Source organism: Mobula hypostoma, chromosome 1 (assembly GCF_963921235.1).
Source record: "Mobula hypostoma chromosome 1, sMobHyp1.1, whole genome shotgun sequence".
Taxonomy (NCBI): Eukaryota; Metazoa; Chordata; class Chondrichthyes; order Myliobatiformes; family Myliobatidae; genus Mobula; species Mobula hypostoma.
Window position 1 is genome coordinate 255,081,692 of NC_086097.1, and position 17,500 is coordinate 255,099,191.

The window sequence follows — 17,500 nt, forward strand, 5'->3', positions numbered from 1 at the left end:
TTTGTCTCATCGCTTCTCGGGCCTCTTGTCCTATCTAACGTGCCCTCTTCGCTGTTGCAAGGGGGAGCTGTCGCGACGGCGCCGAGCTGCGGTCTCCGCCAAGTTTAATTGTCATTCAACCATACAGTTCAGCATTCAACACCATAGTCCCATAGAGGCTCAGCAAGAAGCTCAAAGACCTCGGCCTTGACCCTGCCTTGCGCATCTGGATCCGAGACTTCCTGTCAGACCGCCAGCACGTTGTAAGAGTGGGTTCCCTCACCTCCAACCCTCTGACTCAATGCAGGAGCGCCTCCGGGCTGCGTACTGAGTCCCCTCCTTTACTCCCTGTATACGCATGACTGTGTTGCCACCCAGAGCTCTAATCTGCTAATTAAATTTGACAACTCTACTTTGATTGGCCTTATCTCAAACAATACCGAGCTGCCCTACAGGGAAGAAGTCATCTCTCCGACACAGTGGTGTCTAGAAAACAACCTCTCCCGTAATGTCCCAAAAACAAAAGAGGTGTTTGTGGATCACAGGCGGAGTGGAGACAGGCTAACCCGTATTGACATCAATGGATCTGGGGTTGAGAGGGTAAACAGCTTGAAGTTCCTCGCCATCCACATTTCTGAGGACGTGACGTGATCTGTACACACCAGCTGTGTGGTGAAAAAGGCACCACAGCACCTCATTCACCTCAGACAGTTGAGGAAATTTGTTAACCTAAGTTATCCAAATTTACCTGAGTTCCCTGTTATCCAAATCCTAAGGACTTTCCACAGGGACACAATTAAGAGCATCCTGACTGGCTGCATCACTGTCTGGCATGGGAACTGTGTCTCCCTTAATCGCAGGACTCTGCAGAGAGTGGTGTGCACAGCCCAGTGCATCTGTAGTTCTGAACTTTCCATGATTCAGGACATTTACAAGGACAGGTATGTAAAAGGGGCTACCATACTGCTACCATAAGGGGAGCGGTACCACAGCATAAAAGCCAGGACCAACAGGCTCCAGGAAAGCTTCTTCCACCAGGCCATCAGACTGATTAGCTCCCGTTGATATGAGTGTAGTCTATATTACAATGACTATTCTATTTATTATAAATGATTATAAATTACTATTGTTACACATTGCACGTATAGACAGAGACGTACATTGGCATGCAAATGTTTGGGCACCCTGGTCAAAATTTCTGTTACTGCGAATAGTTAAGTGAGTAGAAGATGAACTTTTCTCCAAAAGTCATAAAATTAAAGACGAAACATTCTTTTCAATTCTTTAAGCAAGATTTGTGTATTATTTTTGTTTTGTACAATTTTACAGGGAAAAAAGGAAAGGAAAACCATGCAAAAGTTTGGGCCTCCCAAGAGATTTGAGCTCTCAGATAGGTTTTACAATGTTTCAGATCTTAATTAGCTTGTTAGGGCTATAGCTTGTTGACAGTTATGGTTAGGTAAGGCCAGGTGATGCAAATTTCAAAGTTTTATAAACATCCTGACTTCTCAAACCTTGTCCCAACAATCAGCAACCATGGGCTCTTCTAGGAAGCTGCCTAACACTCTGAAAATTAAAATAAATGATGCCCACAAAGCAGGAGAAAGCTATAAGAAGATAGCAAAGCGTTTTCAGGTAGCTGTTTCCTCAGTTCGTAATGTAATTAAGAAATGGCAGTTAACAGGAACGGTGGAGGTCAGGTTGAGGTCTGGAAGACCAAGAAGACTTTCCGAGAGAACTGCTCATAGGATTGCAGAAAGACAGGAAGATTTAGCAGACTCTAGAGTGGTGGTGCACTGTTCTACTGTGCAGCGACATCTGCATAAATATGAACTTCATGGAAGAGTCATCAGAAGAAAACCTTTCTTGCGTCCTCACCACAAAATTCAGAAGTTTGCAAAGGAACATTTAAAGAAGTCTGATGCATTTTGGAAACAAGTCCTGTGGACTGATGATGTTAAAATAGAACGTTTTGGCTGCAATAAGCAAAGGTATGTTTGGAGAAAAAAGGGTGCAGAATTTCATGAAAATAACACCTCTCCAACGTCTAGCACGGAGGTGGATCGATCATGCTTTGGACTTGTGTTGCAGGTGTGTTGTGTTGCCAGTGGCAGGGGGAACATTTCACTGGTAGAGGGGAAAATAAATTCAATTAAATACCAGATAATTCTGGAAGCAAACATCACACCGTCTGTAAAAAAGCTGAAGATGAAAAAAGGATGACTTCTACAACAAGATAATGATCCTAAACACACCTCAAAATCCACAATGGACTACCTCAAGAGGCACAAACGGAAGGTTTTGCCATGGCCCTCACAATCCCTCGACCTAAACATCATCGAAAATCTGTTCATAGACCTCAAAAGAGCAGTGCATGCAAGACGGCCAAATAATTTCACAGAACTGGAAGCCTTTTGCAAGGAAGAATGGGCGGAAATCCCTCAAACAAGAATTAAAAGACTCTTACGTGGCTACAGAAAGCGCTTACAAGCTGTGATACTTGCTAAAGGGGGTGTTACTAAGTACTGACCATGCAGGGCGCCCAAACCTTTGCTTCCGGCCCTGTTCCTTTTTTGTTACTTTGAAACTGTAAAAGATGGAAATAAAAAAGCAATCCTGCTTAATGTATTAAAGAAATGTGTCATCTTTAACTTTATGACTTTTGGAAATCAGTTCATCTTTTACTCGCTTAGCTATTCACTGTAACGCAAATTTTGACCTGGGGTGCCCAAACTATTGCATGCCACTGTAACGTAAAGATTTTTACTCCTCATATATGTGAAGGATGTAAGAAATAAAGTCAATTCAATTCAATTCAATAACAGCCAAATGAATCAGTGTTCCTCCAGGCACAGGGTGTAAACCACAGAACCAACAGTAGCACGAGGCATATATAGCCTATTTAAGCACGATAGCAGGAAACATACAGTCATAAAAATAATAATACTGTAATAAAAGCCAAGTCCCTTAGTGTCAGCAATCCCGGCTCAGGTTTAGTTGTGTTTTAAATTGAGTTTGGGTCAAAGAGGAGGTTAATGTTCAGTTTCGTGCTTATTGACAGTGTTGTGTTCCATTGACCTGAGTCGGACGAGTCACGAGATTCTGCATGGAGTTCAGAGAATTAGGTGCAAAATCTCACCCTAAACATGGACTTTTTACTCTCCTATCCGGTAGGCGCTACTGGAGCCTCCGCTCCCGCACCTGCAGGCACAGGAAGAGCTTCTTCCCTGAGGCTGTGACACTGCTGAACCTGAATTAACAGCGCTGAGCAGTATTGCACCCATATTGTACTGTCTCAGTACTTCTATATTATGTGCTGTAGCACTTACTTTTTATTCACAGTTATTTTGTAAATAACATTATTCTTTGCATTTCTGGTCAGATGCTAACTGCGTTTCATTGGCTTTGTATCTGTACTCGGCACAATAACAATAAAGTTGAATCTAATCTAATCTAAAAAGCAGCGGTTCCAACATTAACTCCTATGGAACTCCACTGGTAACTAGCAGCCAGCCATTATAACGCGAGCTCTGGGTCTACCTGCACCTCTTGACCCAGGCGCAAAAAAATGGTTCTGATGGAGAATCTTGACAGGCCCGTTTTCCTGCTCTGGTTTCACCCGGAAAGCTGGTAGTTTTGGCATCTGACTGTCCTCTACATAGGGTGAGACCGCACAGCAGTCAGCCAACTTGTGCTTTCCAAATAGCCCCAGATTCCTTATGACGACTCGGTCTCCCGGCTGGAATTGGGAGAACCTCACTTTTTGATCACACCACCTCTTATTTCCTTGATTCTGCTTGGCGGCTGCGATCCCAGCCAATTCATAAGCCCTTTTCAGCTCTCTCCTCATATCAGACACATTCTTCAGATAAGGCTTCGGTGGTAAGTCACTCTCGTCAGTCCCAAAACAAAGGTCAATGGGCAACCTTGCCTCGCGCCCAAACGTCAGATAACATGGCGAGTATCCAGTAGCTTCATTTCGTGTACAGTTGTAACAGTGAAACAGATGCCCAATATGTTGACTCCACTCCTCAAACTCATGGATGAGTCTGCTCTCGAAGTCCCGTCCCTGGTCACTATGCATTCGCCTGGGAAGGCCATAATAATCGAAATACTTCTACCATAACACTTTTGCCACCGTAGACGCCCTGTGGTGCTTGGTAGGAAAAGCTGAGCATATCTGGTGTAGAGGTCCGTAATGACTAAGACACTCGCCGTGTTGCTGGCATCGGGTTCTATGGACAGAAAATCCATACACACCAGGTCCAGGGGCCCTGCACTCTGCAAGTGGGACAAAGAAGTTGCCCGCGTAGGCAGTGTCTTCCGGCGTATGCATCGAGTGCATGACTTGCAGTATTCTTCCACCTCCGAGTTCATTCGGGGCCAGTAAAAGCGGTCTCTGAGCAATCCATAGGTCTCTTCCACCCGCAAATATCCAGAATCATCATGAAGTGATTTCAACGCCATCTTCCGATACTTCTCGGGCAGAACCAGCTGGCAACACCGGGGTTGGTCTGGGGGTGACATGATCCAGTATAAGATCTGATTCTTCAACTCCAAATGAGACGATTCTCGTAGTAATGGAGGCACCGATGCATGTTTTGTCCTTTCCGCCTGGGCCATGTCTCCATTTTTGACCGCCGTCTAAATGGTACCAATGCCCTGATCATCTCGCTGAGTAGCTGCCAGTTCCCGAGGACTCAAATCCGGCAGCTGTTTGTCTTCAGAGCAGTCAGGTTACAATAAACCTGGAGGATGGAATCATCGGAAGCCCCCAATTGATCCACTACTCGATCCGGCCTCTCCTTTTCCTCTGTCTTCACAGTGATGGCACACTGACACATGGCCTTCACGCCAGGGGCAGGAACAGTCACCCACTCCTCGTCCCCGTCCAGTCCCTCGGGCTCCTGTCGGGACAAAGCATCAGCATCAATGTTCCGGCTCTCTGGCCAGTACTTCAGGCTGAAATCATAGGCAGACAACGCTGCCAACCACCCATGGCCTGCGGCATCCAGTTTCACCGAGGTCAGGATATAAGTTAGGAGGCTGTTGTCCGTCCTCACCTCAATCTTGGCCCCGTAGAGAGAGTCACTCAGCTTATCCACCACGCCCATTTCAGTGCCAGGAATTCCAACTTATGCGTGGGATAGTTTCTCTCGGAGGGCGACAAACTCCCGCTCACAGTCAGGGGCCTTGGCCAAGTGGTCAACGCTACTATCTTAGCCCGGTCTAAAGCTACCCCATTCCATGAGATTATGTGTCCGATATAGCTAACAGACGTTTGGCAGAACTGGCACTTGTCCAGGAAAAGTTTTAACCCTTCAGCTTTCAGGTAGCCTAGCACTTTCAGCAGCCTCGCTTCATGTTCTTCCAAGGTGGATCGAAATGCTATGAGATCATCCAAATACACCAATACCTCAAGCAAGTTGATATCCCCCAGCGTCTTCTCCATGACCCGCTGGAGGGTTGCAGGGGCTCCTGATATGCCCTGGGGCATCCTTTCGAACTGGAAGAATCCCAGGAGACATATAATTGCCGTCTTCTCTTTGTCGGCCTCACTCATATCCACTCCTCAAATCCAGCACACTAAACCACTTCGCACCACTCAGACAGGCCAACGCAACTTCGACCCTCGGGACCGTGTGCTGGTCAGGGACGGTGTGCCTGTTCAGAGTACTATAGTCCACACACATGCGTACCTTCCCGTTCTTCTTCCGGGCCACTACTATTGGGGACGCATAGGGGCTTCGGGACTCAGTGATGATCTCACCTTCCTTCAACTTGTACAAATGCAGCCACACGTCTTCTACGTCCACAGGGGCCAGTCGCCGCGACCTCTCTCTAGACGGGGTGTCCTCGGTCACCCGGATAGTGTGACGAGTGCTCTTGGAACAACCCACATCAAACTCGCCAATGGAAAAGACACCTTCCAGCTTCAACATTTTCGCTGCCAGCCTCCTTTTCCCACCCGGCGGCACCGGGGTGTCCCTGAAGTTGAATAACTCAACGGTCAACTTTACAACTTTTCCAACAGTTTCTCCCCGGCGCGCCTCACGGGGACACTAGACGTTAACGTCGCCGGGAACATTAACGTTCCCCGCTTGAAGGTGACTTCGCTCTTCATAGTGTTCCTGACCATATAACCAGATAACCATACAACAATTTAAAGCACGGAAACAGGCCATCTCGGCCCTTCTAGTCCGTGCCGAAATCTTACTCTCACCTAGTCCCACTGACCTGCACTCAGCCCATAACCCTCCATTCCTTTCCTGTCCATATAGCTATCCAATTTAACTTTAAACGACAACATCGAACCAGCCTCAACCACTTCTGCTGGAAGCTCGATCCACACAGCTACCACTCTGAGTAAAGAAGTTCCCCCTCATGTTACCCCTAAACTTTTGCCTTTAACTCTCAACTCATGTCCTCTTGCTTGAATCTCCCCCACTCTCAATGAAAATAGCCTACCCACGTATAGGGCTCTCAGTATACTAGATGGACTGTTAACTGTTGATCGCTTATTAACAAAATGGCTTCTCTGAAGTGTTATATTAAAATGGCTTCTCATAATATTAATTGCTGAGCAAGGGGTTCTCTGTAACTGCAATGTTTGGGTTATACAGGGAGATAATGGTAATTGCATTCATTTGTTAGCCAATGAAAGTCACGTTCTGTTATCTTGTATATGTGTGCCGAGTTGAGGAGCGCGGACTTTTTCGGGAGGCGAGCAGAGAGGACGGACGTGTGAGGAACGGACGGCGGTTCCAGGGCGGTGGATACCGGACCTCGGGGGTTCGGAGGGTGGCCGGAGTCTCAGAAAGACGTTGTGGATGGAATCGGAGGCGTGAGCTCCAACGCATTAAAATACTATGTGCACAAGACTGGTAAGTTACTTATGTGGCGCCTTTTCTTGTAGTTGTTTCTACTAACCCAACACCAAAAATTTTGCTATAAAGTATAATTATTTACTCGCACTTTGAATATTGTTTCATATTTGTGTCGTGGCTGATCATTGGGCGACTCACACCTTATCTGCACCACAGCATTTGCACTGTTTGGCGGGGTTGACAGCTATTCACCCTGGGCAACGTGGGGGTCAGTGGGGCAAAGACCCTTGCATTTGGGGGGCTCGTTCCGCAATTTCAATTCTGTCAGGATAAGGGGTAAGTCGCCCGGGTTGAATTAAAAGGGATGGACGCGGATAAGATCGAACTTTGGTGTGAGATCGAGGATGTTCCGGTTACTCATGCCTGCGTATGAAGTGGGGGATATGAACCTGCTCGAAGTGTTGGTATATTTGGATGATCTCATAGTATCTGGAGCCACCTTGGAAGAACACGAAGCGAGGCTACTGAAGGTGCTCACTCGGCACGAAGGGTTGAAGCTTTCCCTGGACAAGTGCCAGTTCTGCCAGACGTCTGTAAGCTATGTTGGACGCATTTTCTCGCGGAATGGTGGAGCGACCAACCCGGCTAAGATCGAAGCAGTGACCACCCGGCCGAGGCCCCAGATCGTGAGTGCTCTGCGCTCGTTCCGAGGGTTCCTGTAGATACTATCGGAGATTCGTGAAGGGCTACGCCAAGGTGAGTCATCCCTTGAACCAGCTTCTGCGTGGCTACATTCCCCTGGGACAGAGGAGGAAAGGACGGGAGGTGGAAGAATATTTGAACTCGTCAGAGCCATTCGGACAGAGATGAGATGACAAATGTGAAGCGGCTTTCCAGTCACTGAAGAAGATTGACTCAGGCGCCGGTGCTGGCTTTTGCAGACCCCCGATTGTCTAATGTACGCCAGTCATGAGAGGTTAGGGGCCTCAGGCCTGTAGCGTTTGTCAGCCGGAGTTTGTCACCTCCAGAGAGAAACTATCCCACTCACAAGTTGGAGTTCCCGGCATTGAAATGGGCGGTGGTGGATAAGTTGAGTGACTATCTCTACGGGGCCAAGTTTGAGGTGCGGACCGATAACAACCTGCTCACTTGCATCCTGACCTCGGCAAAACTGGATGCCACAGGCCATCGGGAGCTGGCAGCTTTGTCTTCATATGATTTCAGCCTGAAGTACCGGCCGGGGATCCGGAATGTCGACGCGGATGCGCTGTCCCGACTGGGCCATGAGGAACCGGGGAAGGACGAGGAGTGGGAGAGTGTTTCTGCATCCGGGGTGAAGGCGATGTGCCAGTTTGCTATCACCGTACAGGCTGAGGAGACGGAGAGGACAGAGCGAACAGTTGACTCATTGGGGGCATCCGATGACGCTCTGCCCCCAATGTACTGTGACGTGACTGCTCTGAAGACCACGCAGCTGCTAGGGTTAAGTCCTGGGGAAGTGGCTGCTGCGCAGCGAGATGATCCAGACATAGGCCCGGTCTGTCATGCTGTGGAAGAGGGGAATATGACACTGGCGGAGAAGGCCAAGCACGGTTCCGTGTCCCTGTTGCTGAAGGAATGGCTTCGATTGAGGTTGAAGAACCAAATGTTATACCGGGTAACGTCACCCCTGGACCGACCTCGGTGTTAGCAGCTGGTCCTGCCGGAGAACTATCGGAAGGTTGTGTTGAAGTCCCTCCATGATGACTCTGGACATTTGGGAGTGGAAAAGACCTACAGATTGCTCAAGGATTGATTTTACTGGCTCCGAGTGAGCACGGAGGTTGAAGAGTACTGCAAATACTGCATTCGTTGCATACGACGGAAGACGCTGCCCAGGCAGTCTGTCCCTTTGTCCCACTTGCAGAGTGCGGGGCCTTTGGACCTGGGGTGTATGGATTTCCTGTCCATAGAACCCGATGCCAGCAAGACGGCGAATGTCCTGGTCATCACGGACCACTGCACCAGATATGCTCAAGCTTTTCCTTCTAGGGATCAGAAGGTGACTACAGTGGCGAAAGTGCTATGGGAGAAATATTTTGTGCATTCCGGTCTTCCTCGGCAGATACATAGTGACCAGGGACGAGACTTTCAGAGCAAACTCATCTATGAGTTGCTGGGCATGCTGGGGGTTGAAGAATCGAGGACCACGCCCTATCATCCGCAGGGTGATCCCTAGCCGGCAAGGTTCAATCGGACGCTACTAGACATGCTCGGGACTCTGGAGATCCGCAAAAAGAATCGTTGGAATCAACCTATTGGGCATCTTGTTCACTGTTGCAACTGTACCCGCAATGAAGCTACTGGTTACTTGCCCTATTATCTTACGTTTGGGCGCGAGGCAAGGTTGCCCGTTGACCTCTGTTTCGGGACTGATGAGGGTGAGGTGTCGCCGAAGCCTTACTTGGAGTATGTGTCTGATATTAGGCAAGCACTGAAAAGAACTTAGGAGTTGGCCGGGGAGGCTGCCGCCCGGCAGAATCAGCGTAATGCGAGGAGGTACGACCGGAAAGTAAAATTCTCTCAACTCCTGCAGGGAAATCGAGTCCTCATTAGGAATCTGGGAGTACCGGGAAAACACAAGCTGGCTGATCGCTGGGCAGCCACGCCCTATGTGGTAGAAAGTCAGATGCCAAACCTGCCGGTTTTCCCGGTACGGCCTGAGGATGGAAAGGGGTCTGTCTAGATTCTCCATCGGAATCATCTGTTGCCCCTGGGGCAAGATGAGCAGGTAGAGCAGGAGCCTGAAGAGGTGGCTGCACCCCGTGCCAGGACTCTGCGTCCCCGCAGGATGGAGGACGTGCCTACTCCAGGAGAGACGGGCCCGGGCCCAGCCCCTGTGAGCGATACTGATTCGGACGATGATGATTGGGATGGTTGGTACATTCTGCCGTTCGCTGATGCTCCCGGGATGGAGGAAGAGACTCCTGGCCGTTCCACCACTGGGTTAGAAGGGGCTACTGAGGGGCAGTCCGTGGCACCACAAGGCGCTGGAGGAGAGGATGTAGGGCCAGGACCAGAGATAGAGGTTTCCGCGGTGCTGAGGGGCTTGGGTGACCGCTCGGGAGACTATTTTCCTCGTAGTATTAAAGGGTCCCCTGTAGTGTCCGAGGCAGAAAGGGTAGACGAGGGGGTACGTAGGCTTCAGAGGAGACGGAAACCCCCAGAGAGGTTGGCCTACGTAGCACCCGGGGAACAACGTGTGATCTCCCCTGAGTTGCGAAGAAAGTTCACGGCTTTCTGCACGTGGATTGAACTGTGTGTTCTGCAGAAAGGGATGGCGAATTATCTAAGCGTCATGGGGGCATGGCATATTTCGGTGGGGGGAGAATGTAGGGCTCTCAGTATACCAGATGGACTGGTAACTGTTGATCGCTTATTGCGAAAGTGGCTTCTCTGAAGTGTTATATTAGAGTGGCTTCTCGTAATGTTAACTGCTGAGCAAGGGGTTCTCTGTAACTGCAATGTTTGGGTTACAGGGAGATAATGGTAATTGCATTCATTTGTTAGCCAATGTTCTGTCATCTTGCATATGTGTGCTGAGCTGAGGAGCGCGGACTTTTTCGGGAGGCGAGCAGAGAGGACGGACGTGTGAGGAACGGACGGCGGTTCCCTGGCGGCGGACACCGGACCTCGGGGGTTTGGAGGGTGGCCGGAGTCTCGGAAGGACGTTGTGGATGGAATCGGAGGCGTGAGCTCCAACGCATTAAAATACTATGTGCACAAGACTGGTAAGTTACTTATCAGCGCCTTTTCTTGTAGTTGTTTCTACTAACCCAACACCAAAAAATTGCTGAAAAGTATAGTTCTTTACTCGCACTTGGTATATTGTTTCATATTTGTGTTGTGGCTGTTCATTGGGCGGCTCACACCTTATCCGCACCAAAGCAATTGCACTGTTTGGCGGGGTTGACGGCCATTCACCCGAGGCAACGGGGGACAGCGGGGCAAAGACCCTTACACACTTCAACTCTATCTATCCCCCTCATAATTTTAAATGTCTCTATCAAGTCCCCCCTCAACCTTCTACGCTCCAAAGAATAAAGACCCAACTTGTTTAACCTTTCTCTTTAACTTAGCTGATGAAACCCAGGTAACATTCTAGTAGACCTTCTCTGTACTCTCTCTATTTTGTTGACATCTTTCCTATAATTTGATGACCAAAACTGTACACTGTACTCCAAATCTGGCCTCACCAATGCCTTGTATAATTTCAACATTACATTCCAACTCCTATACTAAATGCTCTGATTTATAAAGGCCAGCATACCAAAAGCTTTCTTCACCCACCTATCCACATGAGATTCCACCTTCAAGGAACTATTCACCATTATTCCTAGATCCCTCTGTTCTACCGCATACTTGAATGCCCTACCATTTGCCATGTGTGTCCTATTTTGATTAGTCCTACCAAAATGAAGCACCTCACATTTATCAGCATTAAACTCCATCTGCCATCTTCCCACCCACTCTTCTAACTGGCCTAAATCACTGCAAGCTTTGAAAACTTACTTCATTACACAACTCCACCTATCTTAGTATCATCTGCATACTTACCCATCCAATTTACCACCCCATCATCCAGATCATTAATGTATATGACAAATAACATTAGACCCAGTACAGATCACTGAGGCACACCACTAGTCACCAACTTCCAATCTGACGAACAGTTATCCACCACCACTCTCTGGCGTCTCCCATCCAGCCACTGCTGAATCCATTTTACTACTTCAGTATTAATTCCTAACGATTGAACCTTGCTAACCAACCTTCCGTGTGGGACCTTGTCAAAGGCCTTACTGAAGTCCATATAGACTACATCCACCGCTTTATCCTCGTCAACCTTCCTAGTAACCTCTTCAAAAATTCAATAAGATTTGTCAAACATGACCTTCCACGCACAAATCCATGTTGACTGTTCCTAATCAGACCCTGTCTATCCAGATAATTATATATACCATCTCTAAGAATACTTTCCATCAATTTACCCACCACTGACGTCAAACTCACAGGCCGATAATTGCTAGGTTTACTTTTAGAACCTTTTTTAAACAATGGAACAACATGAGCAATAACCTCTCCTTTCAACCTAACAGGAACATAAAGATTCTGTACTCTCAAAATTTTACTTTTAAATGACCCCCATTTCTCTATTACATTCTTCCCATAAAACAAATTGTCCCAATCCACTTCTCCTAAAGCCTTTCGCATCTCCTCAAAGTTAGCCCTTCTCCAATCAAAAATCTCAACCCTGGATCCAGACCTATCCTTCTCCATAATTATATTGAAACTAATAGCATTGTGATCACTGGACCCGAAGTGCTCCCCAACAAATACCTCCGTCACCTGCCCTATCTCATTCCCTAACAGGAGATCTAACACTGCCCCTTCTCTAGTTGGTACCTCTATGTATTGCTGCAAAAAACTATCCTGCACATATTTTACAAACTCCAAACCATCCAGCCCTTTTACAGTATGGGCTTCCAAGCCTATGTGTGGAAAATTAAAATCTCCCACAATCACAAACTCGTGCTTACTACAAATATCTGCTATCTCCTTACGAATTTGATCCTCCAATTCTCGCTCCCCATTTGGTGGTCTATAATACACCCCTATAAGTGTTACTACACCTTTTCCATTCCTCAGTTCCACCCAAATGGCCTCCCTAGACGAGCCCTCTAATCTATCCTGCCAGAGCACCGCTGTAATATTATCTCTGACAAGCAATGCAACACCTCCCCATCTTGTCCCTCCGATTCTATCACACCTGAAGCAATTTAATCCAGGAATATTTAGTTGCCAATCACACCCCTCCTGTAACCATGTTTCACTAATAGCTACCACATCATACTTCCAGGTATCAATCCATGCCTTAAGCTGATCCACCTTTCATATAATGCTCCTAGCATTAATATAAATGCATTTAAGAAATTTTCCACCTCTTTCTCTTTGTTTTATATTAACGGTGCAAACAACTTAACTATTTTCTTTATCTTCCTTCTTCCCTACATCTGTTCCTACACTCTGGTTCCCCTCCCCCCTAGTATCTAGTTTAAATTCACTGGAGCCTCTCTAGCAAACCTACCTGCAAGAATATTTGTCACCCTCCAGTTCAAATGTAAACCGTCCCGCCGGAACAGGTCCCACCTTTGCTGGAAAACTGCCCAATTATCTATAAATCTGAAGCCCTCCCTCCTGCACCATGTCTTCAGCCACCTGTTGATCTGCTGTATCTCACTATTTCTAAACTCGCCTGCACGTGCCACTGGTAGCAATCCTGAGATTTGCTATCCTGGAGGTCCTGTCCTTTAACTTGTTGCCTAACCTCCTAAACCCACCTTTCAGGACCTCCTCACTCTTCCTACCCACGTCATTGGTCCCTACATGGACCAAGATATCCGGCTGCTCACCCTCCCGCTTGAGAATATTGAGAACTCGATCCCAGATATCGCGGACCTTGGCACCAGGGAGGCAACAGACCATCCAGAATTCTCTATCTCTTCCACAAAACCTCTTATCTCTCCCCCTAACTACCGAATCCCCTACTCTCCTCTTTTCCCTCCTTCTCTTCTGAGCTGAGGGTCCAGTGTCGGTGCCAGAGACGCGACCACTGCAACCTGTTCCTGGTAGCTCGTCCAGGCATCACTGCCATCCTGTTCGCTTCTACAACCGAGGGCTTCTGCAATTCCGGACTCACCAGAAGCCCAGCAGGAAATCCAGACTCCCCCTCGTGGTCTTCCGGAGCATCTACTAAGAGGGCTTCGCCCTCAACACTCCGTGAAATTTGGGGGTCGCCATCACTCTCGCAACTTCCCCGGGCCGTACCACTATTGGCTTCAACTGGGTGAACCAACAGTCCCTCGTTTAAATTCCGTATCCGGCCCAATGTCCCCAAAAAGCTCTCACCTGCATTCTCCTTGCAGGTCGCCATGGGTCTCCTCACAAGAGGGGTGTTGATCCCGACCAGAATTGAAACGCCGCCCGTCTCAACAGCGTCCGGACGAACCAGCGCCACTGTATCAAGAACGCCAGACACTCCAACATCGGCCTCCGCGAACTCCACTTTCAGTGACAAGTAACCGCGGTATGGATAATCACTAGCACTGAGACCCCAAATTCCAATGCATTGAATTGTGTCAAGGGGTAATGCTTCAGATACCGGTTGTAAAACTAACGGTACAGTAATGTGACCTGCGACGCGCTGTTGAGTGTGGCTTCAGCGTAAACACGCACTATCCGTAACGACACACTGGAGCCTGGTCCCACTGAGGTTTCAGGAACAGAGTCTTTTGCTTTCGGAGGTTCCTCGGTACATTGCTGGGAACGTGTTCCCCCAGAGACAACAGGCCGTTCCCTCACTGGGTCTCCTCTAAGTTTTCCCAACACTCTCCCTGCTGAGGTACCCGGGGGCTCACTCGCCTTCTGGCGTGACACCTGCTGCTAGCAACTGTTCGCATTGTTCGTCTCCTTGAGGAATCCGCCCCCACCATCAGCTCCATCATCTTGGGGGGGAGGGGGTCACACCCACTGATAACAGCCGGCGCATCTCCTTTCTCAACTCTGCCGCAATCTCTACTGCTCCCCGGGGTAGGCTATCTGTGGTCAGTTCACTGCAGGGGACTGCTACCGAGGACTCTACCCTGCTGACCTGAGTCCTCACAAGCCTCCGCCGCGTTCTCACTCTTCAGCGGGGGACATGGACTAATTAGACATTCCAAATCCGACCACTCCTTCCCCTCACTCCTCAGAAATGATAGAAGCCTGTCTTTGAAATCTACCCCTCCCCCCAGCTACCTCAGCGCTGGTCTGCATTAAAACGAGAGCTGCGCCGGCCATTTTATCAAACCTCCGCTCACAATCGCAACTTCTAAAAGTACCTAACATTGGAATTAACAATTCATCCGGAATATAAATATCTGCCCCACTGGTTCATTGCTCAGGGTAATCACACAGCATCCAACGGAATCAATCCCGAACGTAGCCCCCACAATTGTAACACTCGCTTCGCCTAGCGGCTTAATATAAGGGGTGATAACCCCCTTTCCGGCCAAACTTAAGAAATTCATTTGGGTGGATGCTGCGCGATGTGTCCCCTGTTACAAATCAGTACACCGAAATAACAAACAGTACACAATATGCTACTAAACGATTAAGCTTCATAACTCTTACTTTGACTATATGGTTAGCAGAGAAACAAAATGAAAAGAAAAAGGGTCCAAATTTTATTAAACAGTCTGTGCACAAAGTTGGAGCTCACTGTTTCCCCTTCGCCGATCCTCATTCGATCGTCGCTGCCCTTTGGAACCTCGCTCCGAGTCCACCCCTTCCGGCGGTCTACCAAATCTCTTCATTCGCGTCTTCCTTCTTCATCTCTCTCTCTCCCTCTCGCAAAATCCCGCGAAATCAACTGTTTCCACAATCACAAGACAGGGTAACAAAATCCTGATTGGCTAACATGCATCCAAATTCCTGTTATCTCCAGCCATAACCGAAACATTGCTGCTACAGAGGAGCCATTACATTGACAGTGAAACCTTGCAGCGCGTTGCATGTTATATAGAAACATAGAAACATAGAAAATAGGTGCAGAAGTAGGCCATTCGGCCCTTCGAGCCTGCACCGCCATTTATTATGATCATGGCTGATCATCCAACTCAGAACCCCGCCCCAGCCTTCCCTCCATACCCCCTGACCCCCGTAGCCACAAGAGCCATATCTAACTCCCTCTTAAATATAGCCAATGACCTGGCCTCAACTGTTTCTTGTGGCAGAGAATTCCACAGATTCACCACTCTCTGTGTGAAGAAGTTTTTCCTAATCTCGGTCCTAAATGGCTTCCCCTCTATCCTCAAACTGTGGCCCCTCGTTCTGGACTTCCCCAACATCGGGAACAATCTTCCTGCATCTAGCCTGTCCAATCCCTTTAGGATCTTATACGTTTCAATCAGATCCCCCCTCAATCTTCTAAATTCCAACGAGTACAAGCCCAATTCATCCAGCCTTTCTTCATATGAAAGTCCTGCCATCCGAGGAATCAATCTGGTGAACCTTCTTTGTACTCCCTCTATGGCAAGGATGTCTTTCCTCAGATTAGGGGACCAAAACTGCACACAATACTCCAGGTGTGGTCTCACCAAGGCCTTGTACCTCCCTGCTCCTGTACTCGAATCCTCTCGCTATAAATGCCAGCATACCATTCGCCTTTTTCACCGCCTGCTGTACCTGCATGCCCACTTTCAATGACTGGTGTATAATGACACCCAGGTCTCGTTGCACCTCCCCTTTTCCTAATCGGCCACTATTCAGATAATAATCTGTTTTCCTATTTTTGCCACCAAAGTGGATAACTTCACATTTATCCACATTAAATTGCATCTGCCATGCATTTGCCCACTCACTCAACCTATCCAAGTCACCCTGCATCCTCAAGCATCCTCCTCACAGCTAACACTGCCACCCAGCTTCGTGTCATCCGCAAACTTGGAGATGCTGCATTTAATTCCCTTATCCAAGTCATTAATATATATTGTAAACAACTGGGGTCCCAGCACTGAGCCTTGCGGTACCCCACTAGTCACCGCCTGCCATTCTGAAAAGGTCCCGCTTATTCCCAGTCTTTGCTTCCTGTCTGCTAAACAATTCTCCACCCACACCAATACCTTACTCCCAATACCGTGTGCTTTAAGTTTGCACACTAATCTCCTGTCTGGGACCTTGTCAAAAGCCTTTTGAAAATCCAAATATACCACATCCACTGGTTCTCCCCTATCCACTCTACTAGTTACATCCTCAAAAAATTCTATGCCAATGATTTTGATGGTGGTATCGATAGCTTTGTTGCAAAGTTTGCAGACAAAAAGAAGATTGGTAGAGGGGCAGGTGTTTTGAGGAAGTAGAGAGGCCACAGAAGGACTAAAACAGATTAGGAGACTGGGAGAAGAAATGACAGATGCAATACACTGTTCGGAAGTGTTTGGTCGTGCACTTTGACAGAAGAAATGAAAGTGTTGACTATTTTCTAAATTGAAAGAAAATACAAAAAAAAACTGAGGCACAAAGGGGCGGGAGTTCTTGTGCAGGATTAAGGTGGTTAATTTTCAGGTTGAGTCTGTGGTGAGTAAGGCAAATGCAATGTTAGCACTCATTTCAAGTGGACTAGAATATAAAAGCAAGGATATAATGTTTAAATTTATAAAGCACAGTGAGGTTTCACTGGAAATATTATGAGCAGGTTTGTCCCCCATATCTAAGAAAGGATATGCTGAAACTGGAGAAAGTTCAGAGACGGTTCACGAAAATGATTCCAGGATTGAATGGTTTGTCATATGAAGAGTGTTCGTTGGCTCTGGGCCTGTATCCAGTAGAATTCAGAAGAATGAACGGTGAACTCATTGAAACCTATCGAATGGGAAAGGCCTTAATGGAGTGACTGTGAAGACGATGTTTCCTCTGGTGGGAGAGTCTAAACCAGAGGACACATCCTCAGAATAGAAGGGCGTCCTTGTAGAAAGGAGATGAGGAGGATTTGTGGAATTCTTTGCTTGCAGCACTGTGGATAATGTGTTGACTACGGATCAGAAGATTCTAGGTACGACTCCTACCTGACTCGTTGACGTCCTTTGCCCATCCTTGTGCAAGCCTTCCCAGCTGTC